At 42.6% G+C, this 16,856-nt stretch overlaps 1 protein-coding gene and 1 non-coding gene across 2 annotated transcripts in view; both read left to right on the top strand.

Moving 5' to 3' along the window:
- Positions 1 to 16,856, top strand: part of HS3ST4 (heparan sulfate-glucosamine 3-sulfotransferase 4) — a gene marked incomplete at its 5' end in the record, with an annotated part of 485,811 nt that overhangs the window by 403,490 nt on the left and 65,465 nt on the right. The gene's annotated exons all lie outside the window — the stretch shown is intronic.
- LOC115867992 lies at positions 6,371 to 6,552 on the top strand. Its single transcript, XR_004045361.1, has one exon. It is a non-coding gene; the product is annotated as a U2 spliceosomal RNA (small nuclear RNA).

Raw genomic sequence — 16,856 nt, 5'->3', positions numbered from 1 at the left:
CTTTTCGGTTGTCTGTCCCCCAGGGAGGAGGTCACACACAGTTCCTTGTAATCGGTTCCCTCTTTCCTACCCATTCTCCCTATACCCTCCCTGTTTCGCCACTCGACCTCTTTAACGTCCATTATTTCTCTGTTGTCCACATCTAATCGTCTGAATCCTTTTAGTTGCTGACGGTTTGGTGATTACCCGGGCTCCTGTTTTAGGATTATATCCAAACGCATCTGGGCAGCTGAATGTATTTACTGCTTCCCTCCTAAAAGCTTTTTAGTGTGATCCAGCTGGGACAGGTTCATTGGGAAAACCATTATTTTCAGCTTTTTTTTGGGGGGTGGGGGTAGGGTGGCTGAGGGGGAAGGGTGGTGGTGCTAGAAATAAATTTCCCCAAAGATGAAAATGAACTCCGTTCTATGTAAATCTGCAATATTCTCTTTTCCTTCCCTCTCATTCTTACACCCAATTTTCCTCAGGAATGACTCTTCTCCGGGGACATAGGAATGGTCTGAGTTGCACAATGGAGTCAAATCAATATTTAGAGTGGTTTGGACTTTCAGCATTTCACTGGGTTTGGGCAGTATCATTTTATAGCATGACACCTCTTTTTCCCAGGTAACCTATAATATTAATATTGGACATTATTCACAGCTTTCTAACACCCCACCCCGAATTTCACCTATCTCTCAGTAAAGCAAACAGTGCCCAAGAGCTAATGCAGGCTACTCTTCCTCTACCACACACACACTTTTAGGATAACATGGTATTACCATGTGTTCCTACTCTCTATCTACATATCTGTCGTACAGGTAGTCGCTTTCAACACTGTCATTACACACAGGAACCACACTATGCAAATATAATGTGCACACACAGGTTTGTGGAACAGCTGTGACAAATGCATCCTTTGGCAAAATGCTCTTACAAATTCTAGAGTACACAAAGATGGTTCCAAATAAAATCAAGCAAACAAACAAAAAAGTTAGGCAGGAGCACCTGGACTTTTTCATGCAGGAAGATTGTACAGCTGATAATGCCTGAAATGTCTTTGGTAGAGTGTCTGTGAGCAGTGTTTAATACTAGAAGCAGGCTAACCCTGGGAGTCAAATCCTCTTGGGTGTAAATCCCTGCCTAGCACTGTGTGATTTCTCATGAATTGCTTTGTCTCTCAGCGTCTCTTTTACAGCAGCGGTTCTCAACCTTCCTCATACCGAGACCCTTTAAGACAATTCCTCACGTGGTGGTGACCCCCGCAACCAGAACATTATTTTTTTTCCATAAAATTATTTTTGTTGCTATTTCATCACTGTCATTTTGCTACTGTTATGAATCAGGCGACCCCGGTGAAAGGGTTGTTCAACCCCCAAAGGGGTCATGACCCACAGGTTGAGAACCACTGTTTTACCGAGTTGCCATGTGAGTTGCTTTGAGTCTGCTTCCACACGTGGCCTTCAATCCAACAGAAGAAAGTGTTACTTGGTCCTCTGTGATCCTTACAACCATCCACGTGCGCGAGTCCATTGTTTGAGCTACTGTGCCAAGCTCCTTATTTAGCATCTCCCTCCTGCTCACTGGCCCTCTCCTTCCTTAAACGTGAGGCTCTCTTCTAATGACTAATCCCCCGGGGGGTGCAGTGGTTACGTGAAAACCCCTTGGGAGAAAGAGAAGACTTTCTATTCCCGTGAAGAGTTACCTACAGGGACAGTTCTATGCTATCTCGTGGGGCCACCGTGCCTTAGTGGCATAGTGGGGACCTGTTGGGCTACTGACCACCAGCTTACCAGTTCCAAATTGCCAGCCTAGAGGGCCGCTATGAGTCAGAACTGACTCCAGGCCAGTGAGGTTTTTTTGGATGCTGGGGCATCCAGTCGATGTCAACGATGACACGTCTAAAGAGAATGAATCAGACCAACTTTGTCATCCGTGGGATTGTCAGTGGCTGCATTGAGGAGGCAGCCTTTCTTCCTGGCCTGTCTGAGTCTGAACACATTGTTGCAGTCTGCCCACCAGGCCTAACCCTGCTGGTCTTTGCAACCTCGGTGGTAACGCAACACACAAACACACAAGCCACCAAGTGCAAGCGAAGCATGCGTGGTGGGTTTGCGATTTACAGGGGAACTAGTCGAACACAGGCCTCCTGGAGTTCTCTTGAGGAGTAAATGAGGAAAAAAAGGTGTCAAGCCCAGGCACAGTTTCCTCCTCTGATGACCATCACCATTGTGTGGTTGTAAAAATGAAAGACACGATCATCACATGAGCTCCCCGCTGGCTGACACGTCTCATCACACACAGCAAATTGTGCATTTCCTTGCCCACATTTCGGAGCAGAGTGGTTATGCATTGGGCTCCTAACTGCGGGATGACAGGTCCAAATCACCAGTTGCTCCCTGCGAGCAAAACTGGGCTTTCTCCTCCGGTAAAGCATTACAGCCCCAGACATTCACAGCAGCTGCTCTACCCTGGCCTACAGGGTCGCTGAGTCAGAACTGACCCGACGGTAGTGAGTGTTTTAGGTAACTACATTTACTCAATGCCTAAAGTCAAAACGTAGGCGCTCCACGTGCATTGTTTCATAGTTTACCTCTGCAGTCCTGCGTATATCTCCGCCCCAGAGTGGGCTGGCCACCAAACCCTGTCATTCCGCTCCCTAAAGAGCTCACAAACTCTGTTTCCTCATCTTTCCTCATCCTCAGTTATGGGTTGAATTGCATCCCTTAAAAAAATGTTTTGGGATCTTAACTTGAATACCTGTTGGGATGAGAACAATTCAGTCTAGGGTGTGTTTTAAACCCAACCATGTTTGAGATATAAAAAGGGCAGATTAGGCACCGAGAAGCAACCAACAATGGGGAAAGACAGATGCATGGTGGGAAGAGTCTTAAAGAAACTGAAAGAATTTCTCCCAAGAACAGACAGGGTTAAACTTCCCTTAGAGCCAGAACCCAGACTTGTAGCTTCATAAACTGAGAAAATGAGTCTCTCTGTTTTAATGTAACCAATCTATGATATTTCTGTTACAGCAGTACTAAGTCAGACCCTTATTAGCTTTTAACTTGATTGCTGTGAAAACTTTCTAATGTATTTCTGTCTTCAGCTTTATGGTTCTGTTATCAATTATTTTACAAATTAGAAAATTGAGACACAGAGAGATTTAGTGAGTGTAGCTGTGCTACACAGTAAGTGGTGCAACTGGATTTCCAACCTAGGCAGCCTGGCCCTTTGATGCTGTTGTTGTTGTTGTTAGATACCGTCAATCCATCTTGTTGAGGGACTTCCTCTTTTCTGCTGGCTTTCAACTTTTTCAAGCATGACGTTCTTCTCAAGGGACTGGTCTCTCTTGAGAACATGTACAAAGCGCATGCGATGAAATTTCACCATCCTTGCCCTTACGGAGCATTGTGGCTGTACTTCTTCCAAGATGGATTTGTTTGTTCGGTTGTCAGCCAATGGAATTTTCAGTATTCTTCACCAACACCATAGTTCAAGTGTATTGCTTATTTTTCCGTCTTCTTTTTGGAATGTCCAACTTTCACGTGCATCTAAAGCAATTGAAAATATCGTGGATTAGGTCAGGCGAACCTTAATCCTCAAAGCGGCATCCTTGCTTTTCAACCCCTTAAAGAGGTCTGTGCTGCAGATTGATCTAATAAAATGCATCGTTCCATCTTTGACTGGTGCTTCCTTGAGCATTGATGGTGGAGCCAAGCAAGACGAAATTCTTGACAACTTCCAATTTTCTCCATATATCATGATGTTACCTACTGGTCCAGTTGTGACCATTTGGGTTTTCTATACATTAGGCTGTAATCCACACTGAAGGCTGCAACCCTTGATCTTTTCAGCAAGTGCTTCAAGTCCTCCTCACTTTCAGCAAATAAAGTTGTGTCGTCTGCAGACTGAATGTGGTGAATAAGCCTTCCTCCAACCCCGGTGCCACATTCGTCTTCCTATAAACTGCTGAGCTTCAGTGATTACTTGCTCACCATGCAGATTGAATACTTATGGTGAGAGGATGCAACCCTGAAACACCCTTTTCCTGATCTTAAGCCAATCAGTTGGTTCACACAACTGCCTCTTGGTCTTTGTACAAGTTCTACAGGAGCACCATGAAGTGTTCTGGAATTCTCCTTCTCAAGGCTATCCAGAGTGTTATATTCCACACAGTCGAATGCGTTTGCATAGTCAATGGAACACAAGTAAGCATCCTTCTGGTATTCTCTGCTTTCAGCTAAGATCCATTTGACATTAGCAATGACATCCTTTTTTCCACATCCTCTTCTGAATCTGGCCTGAACCTCTAGTAGCTCCCGGTCAATGTACAGTTGCCCCCATTGTTGAATGATCTTTGATATCTGCTCTTTATATCTAAGGATATTGGTGTGGTGAGCCACCTGGATATAGAAGACTCTTTTGTATCTCACCTGAATTCTCTCTCTATCTCACCAGATGTTCTGTCAAAGCTGCTGGGCTTGTTAGTTACCTCAACTCTGCTGGAACTCCAAGGTGCAGCCATATGATCATCTCAGAAGAGAGGAGGGTAGTTGAGACAGTGGAGTCTTAAGGGGGTCCCTGTGATTACTGTTTCCTATGCTATCCAGAAAGCAGACTTGGGTTGGGTATGAAAAGTTAATACCTGGATTAGGATGCACACACTTCAAATTCAAATCTGTTTGAACATGCCAGGGATGTAGGTCAGTGAGTGGGGAATTTCCAGGTTAGGGTGCTGCAGGGCACTAGAAGCTGTTTGTTTGGGGAAAACCCCAAGTAGATGTGATGCTCTTGTACCACAGGGACAAATGATGCTCTAGTGAAGGGTCCACTTGATGTAATCAAGAGCCCAGGACTTCTCAATGCTGAATTGTCGTCAGCATTAGACTGATAAGAAGCATAACACCTGGGTCCTTAAGGTCTTGGTCAGGATTAGTTGTTCTTAAGTCTTGGTTTCTCCTTGTTTTCCTGTGAGCTGACAATAATCTCTTCAACTATTATTGTACAGAAGACACAGTGCGGGTGCATGATTTGTGTATCCGCCCGTTGGAAGGCTATGGGTGTAGTGGTGAGAGCACATCAGAGAGCCCGACATCTGAGGATCCTGGCATTTGTTGTTTGCCCAGGGTCTACCTTGGCCTTTCTCAACTGTGTCCCAGAGATGTCAGTAGCTGTTATAAGTCAGAGCTGATGAGAAGGAAAAGTGGAGTTGGCATCAGAGTGCAAAGAACCAGAAGCAAAAATGACCTCTACCCTTTCTGAATTAAAAAATATAGCACGATACATCACTCGCTTCAACATTCATAATGAGTCTTATCATTAAGTTCTCTGTAGTAATGGATTCTTTGTTAAAGTTCAGTTTAACCCTTTCTTATCCTACCTTATCTGACTGGGTAGCAGATTTTGCCAGCACACCTAGTAATATTGCAGATAACTGTCCCTAAGGAATTCAGTTTGGGAAACAGTGAGCTACTTAAACACAGCAATTGAACTGGTAGAACCTAGGACGAGGAGGACAATTAACAGGCGCGCTAGTGCAGACTGTCTCCCCTGGTAAATGTTACCCGATTGCTAGGATTCTCCCACACTAGACTGGGCGCTGTGTTAATGCAGGCATCAGGTCTCACTTACCACTCATTCTTCCTAACCCTTTGGTTGCGGATTGTGTGTGTATGGGGGTGGAGGGGGTGGTGGTGTTTCTTCTTTGGGGAGAATTTTATTTATGAATTTCTCAACCTCTCAACATTTGAATGGCCCCCTGGCAGTGTAGTGATTACAGCACACAGCTGCTAACCAAAAGGTTAGTGGTTTCAACTCCCCAGCTTTTCTATGGGAAGAAATGGGGACAGTCTACTTCCATGAAGACCACGTGGAAGCCACGTGAGGCAGCTCTCCGTTCTAGCTAACAGGGTTGCTGTGAGTTGGACTTGACTCAACGACAATTTGGTTTCTCCACAGTTCCATATTCTTTACTCTTTCTTCACATTTTCATAACATTCCAATGTTCCTTTCACTTTAACGATGATATCTTGTGCATTTAAGACTACTTTTTCCTTTACCACAACTCATGCATAATCATTTTATTTTTGATTCTCATAATAGCTAGCTCATTGTAACAACTTTCTTTTCATTTTAATCATATGTTCTATCATTTTAGCTCATTTTGTATTTCTCTGGGTCTATATTTTAAATCTTTCTTGAGCCCCCCAAACATATGGTTTTAAACATTTATTTTAGTTTCCTATATTAAATATGCTCCGTAGGCATGTTCCATGTGAACTTCCCGAGTACCGTATTCTTCTCTCAATGGGAAGTTGGTAAAAAGGGAGTCCCGTGCAACTCTTGGTGATACGTACTCTATTTCTTTGCATAAAACAAGTTTTCATCACTTCTTGTTTCATCGCCTTTTGTCTAAGATCAAGGGTAGTATCTGTTCTTATCAGGTTAATATCTGATACATCCTCTATCCAAGTACAATATATTAAATGGATTGGGGGGGGGGGCGAGAAGTTTTCTTATTTAGGCCTGTTGTTTGCTCATGCTTGCATTGCTCATATATGAATTCATCTCTGTTTCCCACATGGTACTCCTGATTGCTGTTAGAATCTCTTAGGCCAGTGATATTCACAATTCAGAACCAAATCCTAGCATCTTTGAAGGCGTTTAGTTAGTGTGGTGCTTTAAGGTCCATAAGTGAATTTCACACCTCTGTTTCATTCAGATCTCTTGAAAATTTTGGAGTAAGATGTCACAAGGTGCCCCTGACCCAAACCTCATATGCATGTGACACTTGGGTAATGCATAAGAATGACTAATGAAGAATTGATGCATTTGAATTATAATCTTGGCTAAGAATATTGGAAGCACTGTAGGATGCCAGAAACACAAACAAATCTGTCTTAGAAGAAGTACAGACAGAATGTTCCTTTGAAGTGAGGATAGTGATCCTTTATCTTATGTACCTTAGACATGTTATCAGAGGAGACCATTCCTTGGAAAAGGACATCAGGCTTGGTAAAATAGAGGACCATCAAAAAGAGAATGAGCCTCGACCAGATGGAATGACACAGTACTAAATAATGGGCTCAAATATAACATTTGTGAAGATGGTGCAGGATGGAACAATGCTTTGTTCTGTTGTACACAGGCTCACGTTAAGTTGGAACTGGCCAATAACATCTAACAATAACAGCAGCATTTCATCCAGGAAAAATGTGTTTGTGTGCGTGACACAGTTAAGCTCTTGACTAGAACCAAAAGGTGGTGGGATTAAATCTATTCAAAGGTGCTTCAGAAGAAAGGCTAGCCAGTCTCCTGAGAGATAAGCTTTGAAGAACAGTTCTGCTTGGAAACTCATGGAGTCACTGTGAGTCAGAATTACCTCTCTGGCTAAGAAACATCTACTTCACAATGCTCCATGGGGCACCAGTCACTATTTCAAATCCCGTCACATACATTTAATCCAAAATGTATTTGCTCAGCATCATGCAGCTAGTAAGTATCAGTTATCATTAAGACCTAAGCCAACTGGTTCTATAGTCGGTGCTCTTAACACCTATGATATGCTTCCTTTGGATCCCTTGCCCCCTGCCCCTCAAAAGAAACAAAAGTGTGAGAAGTTTCTGCTATCTTGATTTTTCCTGTCTCTGTCATTTCCTATGGGTGAGAAAACTGGTCATAACTGAATTTCACGCCGGACTTCTGAATGAATGAATACTTCTGAATGAATGTAGAAAGCGATATACTAGTTAGAAAAATGGAGGGAGAGAATCGCTCTGACCCTCTTACGAGAGTCCTTATACCATGGCGGGCTGTGGAGGAAACGCCTGGTCTTGTTTTCTGCCTCCTGGATCCAGTCCTTCTTTGATTAGTGAAAATTCCTCAGGGTGTGAAAGACTTGGATCAATATTTCTTGTTCCCAGGGTTGCAGTAACTTTGCATTTATTAGTGTATCTTTAAGTGTTTTCATGAATATTTTAGTGAGAATTTGGTGGAAAGTGAATCCGGTTTTTTTCGTTTTGTTTTTTGGGTTTTTGTTTTTTGTTTTTTGCCAGCTGGTATCTTGCCTTGGACGTTACCATTATCTAGTTTAATCCCTAAAACAACTTTGCAGGATGCTGTTATTAACCCTGATTTTCAGGTGAAAAAAGAAAGGCATGAAGTTCTTCAGAAGTCACCGAGGTTCATTCAGCTAACAGACGACAAGCCTGGATTTTGTCGCTAAAGCTCTTGTTTGAGAAGCTCCAGTCTCCAGTCCAATCATTTTCTTTCCTTCCACTTTTCTAAATCTTATCGAAGATTCCTTTGCTGAGCTCCTAGTTTATGAACAAGAGCCAATGTTTGTGCTCATGTAATTCCTGAAAAGAAGAAACAGATAGAAAATGGTAGCACTATGGATTGACTTGTGTCCCATCAAAATATGTGTGGAGCCTGGATTGTAGTTGCTAAGCACTCAGCTGCTAACCAAAAGGTCAGTGGTTCCAAGCTAACAGCTGCTTTGTGGAGAAAGAGATGGCAGTGTGCTTCTGTAAAGGTTGACATCCTTGTAACCCCTGCTGTGACATTCTACCCTACTCTGAAAGGTCACCGTGAGTGGGACTGACGGGATGGCAGGGGCATTTGTTTTGCTGGTTGAGGTTTTTATACCCATGAATAAGATCCTGCTTGGAGTGGGACTTTAAAAAAAAAGAAAGTGCTGATGAAGTCACACCAGTGTAGGATGGATCCTGAATGGAACTACTTTTGCATTTTAAAAATATGCATTAAGGACCTTGGGAAATAATGGTATTAAACTAGAATTTGACCATTATTATTTTCATCTTAATTTTCAAGGTTGGTTTTTATTTATGGCAAGTTATTCTGGACTTCCATTTGCAATAATGATAGAAAAAAGTTCATTTTTTAAAAACCGAATTGTAGCTACTTTGTGTTTTTTTGTTTGCTGGTTGGTTGTCTTTTAAGTGAATTTATTTAAAGAAAGTGTTGTTGTTGTTGCTATTGTTAGGTACCATCAAGGCAGAACTGAGTCATTGTGACCGTATGTGCCATGCAATGTAACACTGCGGGGTCTTATGCCATCCTCACCATTGTTTTTAGGTGTGAGCCATATGTCCATTGTGGTAATTCCATCATCTCCTGTCAACTTGAGGGTATTAGGAGTGAAGGGGTGGAGTTTAACCTGTCAATCAGGTTGCTGCTTAATGACCTAATTTGGAGGCGCGTGATAGAGATGCCTAGCTCACTGGTAGCCAGACCCACTCTCTCTCTGCCTTCCCTTTCCTGCCGTTGACACACTTAGATAGCTGGAGGAGCCATGTGGAGACCTGTGCCAGTGTTGAGATGATTCCGCTGCCACTGGTTCCACAAGACTTTCTACCCACTGCCCTGTGATCTTCCTGCATTTGGCATCATTGCATGTGCTGCGTGAGTCTGAAGTGGAACTTACGGACTAGTATCAGACATCTGGACTAATATCAGACTTATGGACTGGATCTGGACTGGGCTGGGATATTTTCTTAATATGTAACTACGCTTTAATATAAAGCGCTCTCTTACACATATGAGTGTCCCTGGATTTCTTGCTGTAGTCAGCCTGGACTGACGCTGTCAGTCCATCTGGTTGAGTCTTCCTCTTTTTCACTGTTCTTCGACTTTACCAAACACGATGCCGTGCAACAGGAAATGGTCTCTTCTGTCAGCATCTCCAAAGTCTCACCCACTAGCCTCTAAGGAGAAGTCTGGCTCTGTTTTTTCCAAGATAGATTTCTTTGTTCATTTGCCAGTTATTTTATGAACTGTCAACAGAAAATAGTAGAAAATAAACTAAGTTTTGTAAGCAATGGGAAAAATTGTGATGATGAAATTTGTAAGCCTGAATGATAGGAAGTATTAGAGAACTCTGGAGAGGCAAGGAAGGGGAAAATGGTATAACGATAGGAAAAGTTAAATATGTAGTTGTGAGTAAGCACATGTGTGTGCATTCACATGTGAGCCTGTACGTCTATGTAGACATGTCTCTATCTTTGTGAATGTATGTGAGTATGTGTATGTGTGGGTTTGTGTTCTCATTTCCATCACCTGTGACGAATGAGGAAGATTGATTAACCCATTATTGTTCTATATAAACAGAAGTGAGCATATTCATACACCCTGAAATACAAAACAGTATGGGTACGGCTTGTTTTTAGAAAGAAATAATTAACAGTAAATAATCCCGACACTTACCATGGCTGAAAAAGCAAGATGCTTTAGTCCCTGAAGTTACATTCAGGGCAGCATATTTTTTAAAATATCTTGTTGCTATGACACTTGGAAGCTTGAAAAGATATGGCTGCTACCAGGAATACCGAATTGCATAACTTGACAGTTTTGATGGAAATGTGGAAAACTCTCCCAGAAGGTAAGTGGCCCGTTTCATTCAGGTTTTCTGCCGTCCCCACTCCCACCCCTATGGAAGAGAGACTCCAAATGTGTTCAGATGAATCGGTCTGACTTAGATAGTTCCCTTTCAGTTATTCTTCCTGCAGGCCTGGTGATTTGATAGAGTCCTTGTTAAAATTCAGGGACTGCAACACATCAATCAAAATGCCATTTTAGAGAACCGTATCATATGCCTGTCTCCTTACAACCCCCTGTTCCCACAAGACGACCCTGACTGCATGGTCCTAATCCTTCTGGAAGAGTTCTTAACATTCCCGTTTGAATTGCCAGCTTATGCAACTGTCTTCCTCAGAGTAGCCATATCTTTTCAAGATCCCAAGGCTCAAACAGGAAGGAGCTTACAAGGGTCATAATAGGAAGGTTGTTTTTTTCCCCTTCCACTGCATCTTATACAGTGCCTGGGATAGGGTAAGTGCTCAGATTCCCTGGCCACCACCCGCAGAAACTGACCCTTCTCTGAGTCATATGCAGGTTTCCTAAGCTTGTCACAGGGAGAACACAGCTACCTTCCCACTAGCTTCTCCAACAGTGCTATCCCATGAAGGCCACATTACAGTACAGCTGAACCATTTTTTATCATAGGGTATTCCTTTGAATCATCACAACAAACCCTGCCAATAGTTGTCAATAGTTTTGTGTTTATTTACCCAGGAGGCAACTCAGGCTTAGGGAAGTTAAGTTTCACATCCAGGAGGCCATAGGTCAAAAGTCGGAGAGATGGTCAAATTCAGGTCTGTCTGAAGATGAAATTACATTTGCTCTGGGATTCCATGCAGCCACAAGGTCAAAATCACTGTCCGCTTCCTCCTTCCTTCCATCGGCATGTGAAGTCTCTGTTTCATGAGCTTGCACTATAATTGGAGGAGACCGATGAAGAATAAACAAAGGCAATTTGAGGCAAATAAGCATGCAGAATAGGTTCTGGGAAGGGTTAATGCAGTAGGGAATAAAGATCCATTACCAGTTACCGTTGAGTTGACGTTGACTCATGGTAACTGCATGTGTGTCAGAGTAGAACTGTGCTGCTTAGGGTTTTCAAGGACTGCGGGCGGTTTCAGAAGTACATTTATGGGCCTTCCCTTGGACTTGCTTCTGGGTAGACTCAAGCCCCTGATGTTTTATGTGGCAGCCAGACTCCTAAACAATTACGCCACCCAGAGATTCTGGGAAGCGATGACCCATAAAAGGCTCATCTGCGGAGGTGACACTTGGTCTGAAAGCTGAATAGAGTAAAAGAGTAAGCTAGTGGAAGACTACCCTGTGATAGCTGAAGGTGGAGGCAACAGCAAGCGTGGGTCCAGTAATGCGGGAACGAGTTTGTGTTTGGGGTACAGAGATATCTGTGTAGGTAAATGAAGAAGAGCAATGGGGACACGGAAAGGAGATGCATTGTACAGCAGGTCGCTGGGTAGGATCACCTGGAGATCCAGCTGCCTGCATCTCTACCTGGGTTTGCTGTGAACAGTCCAACCAGGCTTCTGCTTTCCAGAGGTTACTTGGTCCACGTAATGGTATTGTGTGTGTGTGTGTGTGTGTGTGTGTGTGTGTGTGTGTGTGCGCGCGCGCGCGCTCGCTTAGTTTTAGTTAGTTTGTTTTTAACCCATCATTTAAAAGCCAAGACACTTTGTGGGGTTTGTTTTTTTTGTTGTTGCTGTTGATTTAAAAAATAAACACTTTCCAGATTTTAGTCTTCTTCTGAAAAACTCAAACAATCTGGAAACGCTGAGCCAATATTTCTTTATGGGGACATATTAAAAAAAAAAAAGCGTCAAACCTCACTGCCATCAGGTCAGTTCTGACATGTGACGACCCTATTGGACAGGGTAGAACTGCCCCTCGGACTTTTGGAGACTGTACCTATGGGAGGACAAAGGCCCTTCTCTCTTCTAAGAAGTGGCTGGTGGTTTTGAACTGCTGACCTTCTGGTGTCAGCAGCCCAGAGCAGACCATTTCAAATAGGACCCATGCCTTGCCGTAATCCTCACCACTCCCAAGATTTTTGGATTCTGGGGCCAGAATGAAACTCTATGATCTTTGCTTTTTCTCCTGCTTTGCCTTCATTGCAGGTCTACATCTTTGCTGACTGTTTCTAGGTTAGGATAAGAACTTCCGATTTACTGAACTATGCTTTGTCTACCTTTCCTGTTTTCCTCTTAACTAGCTTGTGTTTATAGTTCCTTTTGGTGGTTCCATGAAGTTTGAGGGAAGAGAAATGGACCGCAAAACAGGACCTCTAAGATGAAGGTCTAGGCCGGTCCTTCATTACATAATCTTGGAAATGACATTGCCCCTGCCTGGGCCTCCACTTTCCCATATGTAAAGACAAAGGATGATCGCTAGGAACCTTCCCAACTCTGCTGCTAGGTCTACAGGTCTCTCCTGGCAAGAAATACATGCTCCTCAAAAATCCAAGCGCCCCCATAAATTGTTGACTATGTTTTGCTCCTTTATGTGTCTCTCATTTACAAAGATAGATGCTGTTAAGTCATGTTAAAGTTTGCTGCAGAATTGAGAACAACTGATTAATGTTAGTACTTGTGTGAGGCCGGGTTGACTAGAGAAACAAATCCAGTGACACTCACAGATGTGTAAGAAAGAGCTTTGTAGAAAGAAGTAATTATAGATCAGGGAAACACCTCAGCCCAGTCCAACGCAAGTCCAGAAGTTTGCTACTAGTCCATAACTCCCTCTTCAAACTGATGAAACCACCTGCCTTGATGCAAAATGCAGGAAGATCACCAGCTGGTTGGTGCAAAGTTGTGTGGGGCCAAGAATGGTGGATGCATCCGGGGCCCTGGCAGCAACCAGGCTCAGCCAGCAGGAAGGTGAAGACAAAGAGGGAGGAGGAGGTTCCGAGGACCCTCCTTATGAGAGGCCATTCTCACAAGGAGTCACCATCAGGCTGTGACCAGATTGACAGGCTATTCTCCACCCGTACACTTTCATATGTCTTCAAGTTGACATGAAAGTATGTGACTACCACAGTACTTGTTAATATTTTCACATGACCTTCTAAAGTCATGAAAATATTATATTTTTAAAATGTGCAGGATAAATAAGCTTCCACCGGTAGATGTTGTGATGCTATAGCTCGTATTCTGAAAGGGCACATGTAATATTCTTTTTCAGGAAGTGAAAAATTAAAAGTTTAGGAAGTTTTGGTCTTATAAACCTGGCATAAGGAGCTCTTGCTTCCAGATTTGGATTTACCCTGTATGTAAGTGTACATGATCTTGGTCTAGTAATTTAACCTTCTGAGCTAATTTGTTTGCTTGGAGACTCCCAGATGAATCTAACATGCCTTATATATGCATTTATTGTAACAAATAGAGTATTTTTATTTTATTTATTTGTTTACATATTTATTATTTTATTATTATAATGTACTATGTCTACTTAAGAAACTTTCATACTCCGTATACAAGGATATGCCAAAAAGTATTGATACTAGGCTTCCGGTTCATACATGTGCAGGTTTATTCCTTAAAACTGTATTTAAACATGTCTCTGCAATGAGCACATGGTTGCAAACAAATTCTCTCAGTAGCAAGAGTTGTACTGCGAAGATTTTTGTCTTTGTCTCATTAAAGTGCCTGCGAAATCAAAATGAACTGTTCAAAACAGTGGCTTATGGAGGGATCTGCTAGGCCAGTTAAATTTGTGGCAATGAGGTCATCGCACATGTTTATGGGGACAGTTGGGTGAGATTCTCAGGAAACACTCTTGATATTTTTTGAAGGACACAGGATGGTTCTAGGGGATTATTATAAAGAAGTTTAAAAAAAAACAACCCTGCACCGTTGAGAAAAACAGCCAGAAATTTACACCCAGGAATTGATTTTCTGTCAGTACAATGTACCTGCCTTTTCTTGTAAGAGAGCAAAGCCTGTCCTGCGAGAATCCCCTTGGATGCCATGACCCTATTCACCAAATAGCCCTGCTCTCGCCCTTCTGACTTCTCTTTGTTCTCCAAGCTCAGACATCATTTCAAAGGAACATCACTCACGTTCCTTGATATGCCACAGCGGCTATTTTGATCTGTGAATGGAACAAAGTAGAATTGTCAGGAAAGGATTAGAAAGATGAGAATATCACTATCAGAAATGGATAGGCCTCGATAGCAGTAGGTTCACATGTTGATATTTTTGTTTAATGTAGATTTCTATGATTTTATGGAATTACTTTTTACTTGTCCTCACATTTCATTGTCCATGAGTCAATTCCAACCAACCACAACCTATGTGTTAGAGTAGACTTGCTCCTTTGGCTGTCTTTTTCGTTTTTGTTTCTGTCCCGCCCCCCCTACTCTTTATGGAAGCAGGACTCCTGTCCTTTCTTCTACAAGGTTGCCGGGTGAGTTCAAGTCGTCCAAAGCAAACTTCTTGCACCACCCAAGCACCTTCACATTCAGTATAGGCTAGGCTACGTTGCAGTAACAACCAAGACAACATTTCAGTGCAAAATGACATTTATTTCTCACTGAAGAACATAGCTATCATGTATTAGCAGGGGCGCACTATTCAGCATAGCCGTTCAGGGATCTAGGCTGACATAAGTAACCTTCAACCACAGACTTGTACTGCAACAAGGGCAATGCAACAAAACAAAGCTGAAAAGCCATCTGTGACTTACTTCCATGTCATTGGTCAAAGCAAGTCACGTGGTATGCCTGCCATGTGCCCAGGGAAAGAGAGCACATAGTTGTGAAAGATCCAAACTTTAGTTCCAGCAAGGCGGTTTCTTTCCATGAACCCCCAGATTCATCACATCACCACACAAATGAGTCCTAGTAGCACAGTGGCTAAAGTGCTTGACTGCTAGCCAACAGGTTGGTGGTTTAATCCCACCAGCCACTCCCTGGGAGAAGCATGTGGCAGTCTGCTTCCTGAAAGATGTGTGATCTATGAGAACCTACGGAGTTCCTGTTGATCCACAGGTGGTCCCTAAGGCACAAGAAGTACAGGGAGAAGGCTCCTTAGAAGTGAGGATGGTGAGACTTTGTCAGGCATACTTTAGACGTCTTATCAAGAGAGACCGGTCTGTGGCAAAGGCCATTATACTTGGTGAAAGAGAAGGGCAGATTAACACAGTGGTTGCAACAATGGGTTCAAACATAGCAATGATGAAGAGGGTACAAGTCCAAGCAGTGTTTCCTTCTGGTTTACACTGCTTTTTGATGAATCAGAAACAACTCTGTGGCATCTCACAACAACAACCAAGTCACAAGCATGTACAAACCCTGAGGGCCTGAGCGCAACGAGACTCGGTTGCTCTATTTTTTTCTATAGGATTAAATTCAGTATTACTCTCGTCAGGTCATCTAAAGTTGCCATTTAACGTGAAACCCTGCTGAGAGGCGTGGGGTTGTGAGAGGGAAAGTGAAGTGGCAGAACTGGTCAGATAGACATTCAAGTTAGATTGGCCCACCAAAATGTCAGTCCTGCAATTAGGACGATTTGTGATTTTGGCTACATTTCTAGTGATAAAGACCAAAGAAGGTGATATTTATCAAACAGTTCTGCCTTGATCCCAAGAGGTACTCAGGAAATGGTCATGATAATTAGGGAGCTCAGGGGCTAGTGGGAAATCCAGAGCTCTCAGGTCCAGCTGCTACTGGAAAGTCATATGAAGCGTAGACCTAGAACTTGGAACTAAACTAAATGTGCAACTAAAGTAAACTAAACTAAATGTGCAACTAAAGTGATATTGACAATTTTGAAGAACATTTTCTTATATTACAAATCACCATACGGCCACATAAAAAGCCTTACATCCTCTGAACTTAGCCATTGTCTCTTTATTGAATGTTTCCTACTCTGCAGACCATCGTATAAAGGCACATATGGAACTTCTGCTCTGTCTGTCCTCTTAGAAGCTCTCGGGATGAATATTATAACATGTTATAAATCACAATGACTGAATATGTATTGACCAGAAAAAAGGGACAGGCTTACCCTCTAAATGATTTAATTCACATGGGTAGTGGAACTTCCCAGTTTGGGCCAAGGGTTCTAAATTACCTCACTTGTCTACCTGCGTATTTCAGGCTTGTTGGGCATTTGAAAGAAGTTCACTCAGAGCATAAATACAATGCCATACCAGACACGCTGGATTTGACATCTTATTGAATCTTCACCTTGGGTGGTGAGAAGCATGAGAAAGGCATAGGCGGAGAGGAAGAAATGTATATCTATGTATATATTTATAATTTATATGTTTTATATACTGCGTATACTATAAAATATATAAATTGTATATATATACATACATATGTAAATATTAACTTAGGAGGATGTTAACGTCTTGTCTAACTCAAATTAATTTTCCCTTCCTAATTGACTCAGTTTACCTACAGGCACAAACACTTCTTTCCCAAGAATCCTTGTCAATTCCTATCAAAGGGCAAGGAAAGATGACAGCTGCTTATCAGAACGAGT

This window comes from Echinops telfairi, unplaced genomic scaffold, assembly GCF_000313985.2.
Source record: "Echinops telfairi isolate 266 unplaced genomic scaffold, ASM31398v2 ScPeMD7_5;HRSCAF=22, whole genome shotgun sequence".
NCBI lineage: Eukaryota > Metazoa > Chordata > Mammalia > Afrosoricida > Tenrecidae > Echinops > Echinops telfairi.
Note: the sequence above shows the minus strand (reverse complement) of the source record. Positions and strands in the feature narration are given on the sequence as shown.